Source organism: Miscanthus floridulus, chromosome 10 (assembly GCF_019320115.1).
Source record: "Miscanthus floridulus cultivar M001 chromosome 10, ASM1932011v1, whole genome shotgun sequence".
Lineage (NCBI taxonomy): Eukaryota > Viridiplantae > Streptophyta > Magnoliopsida > Poales > Poaceae > Miscanthus > Miscanthus floridulus.
Window position 1 is genome coordinate 67,442,493 of NC_089589.1, and position 5,135 is coordinate 67,447,627.

Genomic DNA, 5,135 nt, shown 5'->3' on the forward strand with positions numbered 1-5,135 from the left:
CATGTACATTCCCCTATTACATCCTCCATGATCCTTCTTTTGCATTCATGGAACTTACTTATGCATATGCATGCAATAGGTGCAGTCGAGGAGATCACGTTGGTGGAACTCGACGCCGATCCACAAGAGGAGAGCCAAGAGGTGCAGCACCAGGAGATTCCAGGAGAAGGAGAGCCTAAAGCTGACCATCTTCCCGAGTGCCCGGATCATCAACTTGCCACGTTCGTGAAAGGCAAGCCCCGGAGTATTATAAGTTTCCCTATTTTATTAATGTCACCTAAGTTACTCGTATTGATGCATTACGTGATAGGAGTAGTTTGGAAACACTTGCTACATATTACCTTTCCTTGTCCAGAAATATCTACCATGAATCCTATTTAAGTCCAGGAATGCTTATTATGCTTAGCTATGCTTAGACTGGTAGAAGTCGGGTGATTTCCTGTTACCTGCGAGCTATAGGTGATAGCTTAATCACGATTGGCTATATTGTGCTATCGTGGAACATAACCTGATGTGGTTGATTAATTGGAGACCAGACGTAGTCTTATGTTGTGGTAAGCATAGTGATTCTGTCTGTGTCGTTTAAGGACCGGTCGTTGGAGGTCATGTTGAACGCATGCCTCTCACATAGATGACCGGATAAGTTGTTTCGACCGCGAAGCCGAGTAGCTCAACTCAGGCTTGAGATACAAGCAGTTAAAGTGCATACCCTGAAGGCAGTAAGGATATGCTAAGAGCCATTGGCGTAAGCCCAAGGGCAGGTTAGAGTCCCGAGCCTCCTGACAGGTTGGTTGTATCTTTGAGGGTGCGGCGCTGGTCTTACCCGCGATTGTACTTGAGTTGTACCAAAGGTGACCTGATACGACCCCGACGGGGGAGTATGGGTGTGTGTTAGGAATAATTCTCCAGCTGGGTAGGAATCGATTCGAATCGCCGTCTCTCCTAGATAGTGAGAACTTGACAGGAGTACACTTCATCATAGTAATTGATGGAAGTGCTGGTTATGAGATTATGAAAGAAATCAACTGGATATGGTTATTATTGTGTTAACTTAATGGTACCAACATGTTTGGTATAGATTAGTTGCTAATCTAGTATGAGATAGGATTAATAACTGGTGATTCACAATTTAAGAGATATTGGACAACTAATGCTTTTTATGCAAATAATGTCTACCAGCTCTACTTATAAAGCCTTGCATACTCCTTGGTGTCTTAGCAATTTAGTTGATGCCGGGTAAGTCTAGCTGAGTACCTTCTTGTACTTAGAGTTTTATTCTCATCGTTGCAGATAATGTTATGTACCACGGCTACTGCAAGAACTACTTTGCTCCTGCAGTGGATGAGGAATAGGACCATGGGCATGGTCATTCTGTATACCATCTCACCCTTGTGCTTTTGGTTCTGGTGCGGCAATTGGAAGCAAGTTTGTTTTGACACTAATGTGAGCGTAAGCGGTTACCGCCGAGAATCGGGCATAATCAACATATGCAACAGCCATATCTATTTTCGAGGACCATGGATGGTAGAGACTGAAACTTTATTCCAATATCTAAAAAACCTATTTTCGAGGAATCCGATTACACCACACCTGAAACAATCCGATCACCCTACAAAATAAGCCAAGCAAACAACACCTTAATGTTTTTGTAACGATGACTCCACTACCTGTATTCTAGACCTCGTTATTAATTTATTTTATATGTTTTTGACTTGACTAGATCTTGTTTTGCCTCAAAACAATCAGATTTGGCCTCCCTTGTTACTGCCACGTCATGAAGTGAAGGGGGATGACATTTAGTCCCCCTGTGATGCCACGTCAGGCCATGGCGTGATAGTCATCAATAGCTGCCTTGGCTAGTACGACGTCACCGTAGGATTCATCAACCTCATGATGATTCAAGTGCGCGACGACTCCAGTGTTTAAGTTTGTTTGGGTGATTTTTTTCGTATGTGTGCTACAGTGGTAGGATGTCTCGGCTCTGTTCGACAGAACTTATTTTGGCTCCGGCTGATTTGTATGGCTAATTTGTTGTGAGAGAAAAACACTGTTTTCTGACCGACTGATTCTGGCTGATAAGCTCAAGCGAACAGAGAATCTCGGAGCTAGAACAAGAACCTAATGTGCTCCCTGATTTGACTGAAATGGGATCGGTGATTAATAGTTTGTCGAAGATCAAACAAAAAGAGACATTCTGTAAGCTATGCAGTGATGAAATGCACTGCATCTTCCTTATCTACTTGCAGCCTTACTGGAAGTTGACCAATTCTCTTCGGTGTTCCCTTCTTCAAATGCGGAATTGCATAATGTTGCCCTCCTTTTGCAAGCATTATCTCCCTCATGCATGCTTGTAGTGTAAGGAACACACGATTTGACCTGTCCACCGGGTATTCTAGATAGGCTTTAATCACATTAGCCTCAATTTCTTGGATGTTTGATGGAGATGACTTTTCAAACAATGCCTGCAAGGCTGCAAAAAAACCTAGATCCAAAACATTAAGATCCGGAGAATTAGGTGGCTGACACATCAACCTTATATCCCACCCATCTTCTTGTGCAACACGGCAAAAATCCGGGTCGTCAACTGCAATATGCGTCTTTGCGTTGTCTTGTTGAATGAATATTGGGCACCCTCGTTCTTCAGCAGGCCATTTTTCTTTGATGGCAGGCAAGACCTTTTCGATCAGAAACTTACGGATAGTTCCCTCATGACCGATGTCAGGGCCTTGAGCTCCAAGGTTCCTATATTCAACCATGCAAGTAGAGTAACCAACATAAGTAGAGTTGCTATATGTACCGGTAGTTGCTCCTAAGTAAACAAAATTAAATTTCATACCTCTCGGCCTATTGGGACTTCTTCTCTTGGCTAGCTCCAATTTAGTGAAGGGAAAAATTCCTATTTTACCATCAAATGTGCATACACCATTCTCAAACCTCGGGAGGGCTGTCACACCTAGAAACATCACCTTCTCAATGAAATTTTTGCTCTTCACGGCTCTTCGAGGGATCTGTTCGCCCGGCGCCAAGTAATAAATTTGGTTTTTATTTGCCCTATAAAACCATTTCTCATCTATGTAAATGGCATTGTACAAAGATTTGAATGTTGGGTCATCTAGTAAACTATGGCTGTCAAGCATTTGTGTGCAAAATCACACGCATTCCTTCATGTTTTGTTCAGTTAAGGTGAACTTTATGGCATTTGTATGGCGCCTAAACTTTCCTTCTTTTAGACTCCTATGCAATGTGCTCCTTGACATATGCAAGGCACTGGCTAGGTCACGGATAGTATGACGCTGTCTAAGTGGCACATTGAAAGCTCTAGTTTGGTTTTGGTTAATTGATGAAACCCTAAGTGCTAACCTAGTTTATCAAAGTGATTATGAGATAGGTAGCACTACTCCAACTGATGAAGCAATGGTGAAGATCATGATGATGGTGATGGCATGGTGATGATCAAATGCTTGAACTTGGAAAAGAAGAAAGAGAAAAATAAAAGGCTCAAGTCAAAGGTATAAATAGTAGGAGCCACTTTGTTTTAGTGATCGAGACACTTAGTGGGTGTGATCACATTTAGGATCGATAGCCGTACTATTAAGAGAGGTGAAACTCGTATTGAAATGCGGTTATCAAAGTGCCACTAGATGCTCTAACTCATTGCATATGCATTTAGGATCTAGTGGAGTGCTAACACCCTTGAAAATATTTATGAAAATATGCTAACACACATGTGCACAAGGTGATACACTTGGCGGTTGGCACATTTGAGCAAGGGTAAGAAACTTTACCGGCGGAGTGTCCGCCCGTAGAGTGCAGACAGTCCGACGGTGTCACTAGTGCCCTATACAGAAAAGACGGAGGTCATTGTAAGTGACCGGACGCTGGTCTCGGTAGGACCGGTGCATTCGGTCAGTGGTAGTGTGAAGACGCTGGCGTCGGTCTTCGACCGAACGCTGGGTCACTATGTGACCAAACGCTGATGGGGTGCGTCCGGTCCTACAGATGTGGTAGCACACAGAGGAGGCAGTGAGTGACCGGACGTTGGGTGAGTCCGGTCAGACTTGATCGGACATGTCCGGTCGCGAGTGGAACCTTACTGGAAGTGACCAGACGCTGGGGTCCTGCGTCCAGTCATGATCCAACTGACGCGTCCCGCCGTAGCTGGAACCTTACTAGAAGTGACCGAACACTGGGGTCCTGCATCCGGTCGTGGCACTGTGTTGCGTCCGGTCATCACTTGACCGTTGGGATCGGGCGCTCAGTATTTGCAGAGAGGGATGACGTGGCAGCCATCTATTGACCGGACGCTGGCAGGGTGCGTCCGGTCACCCCGTGTTGTGCACAGTAAAGCGGTACAACGGCTCTATTTCATGGGGGCTTCTATTTAAGCCCCATGGCTGGCTCAAGCTCACTCTCTTGGCCACTTGCATTGACATAGCAACCTTGTGAGCTTAGCCAAAGCCCTCCCACTTATCTCCATCATTGATCCATCATCATTGTGAGATTGGGAGAGAATCCAAGTGCATTGCTTGAGTGATTGCATCTAGAGGCACTTGGTATTTGTGTTTCACTGCGGGATTCACTTGTTTCTCTTGGTGATTGCTGCCACCTAGACAGCTTGAAGCCGCGAGGATCGTCGAGCAGAGGTTGGCGATTGTCTCCGGCTCTGATCGTGGTGATTGTGAGGGGTCTTGTGCCTTCCTCGGCAGAGCGCCGAAAATTTATCTCTAGTGGATTGCTTGTGTCATTGAGTTACCTCACTTGTGGGAAGGTTCTTGCGGTGTCCAATTGTGTGGACGAGGTTCGTGCAACACCTCTTAGCCACCGAACCACCAAGTGTTGGTCGACACAACGGGGACTAGCGTGTCGGCAAGCACGTGAACCTTGGGAGAAAAATTGGTTGTCTCTTGCCCTTTGGTATTCTTCTGGTGATTGATTTAGTATTCATCTTATGATTGGTTCACTCCTCTACACGACGGTATAATCACCCTACTCACTCATTTATATTCTTGCAAACTAGTTGTAGCAAGCTCTTTAGTGTAACTAGAATTGAGAGCTTGCTTTGTATTTTAAGTTCATCTAGTAGAGCTCTTTAGTGTAGGAAGTGTGAGAGCTCTTAGTGAGTAGTGAAATAGCAA

The 5,135-nt window shown here is 44.8% G+C and overlaps 1 pseudogene; it reads right to left on the reverse strand.

The window, feature by feature from the left end:
* Nucleotides 1-2,201: 2,201 nt before the first annotated feature.
* LOC136488809 (uncharacterized) lies at nucleotides 2,202-3,257 on the reverse strand (annotated as a pseudogene).
* Between the last annotated feature and the right edge of the window lie 1,878 nt (nucleotides 3,258-5,135).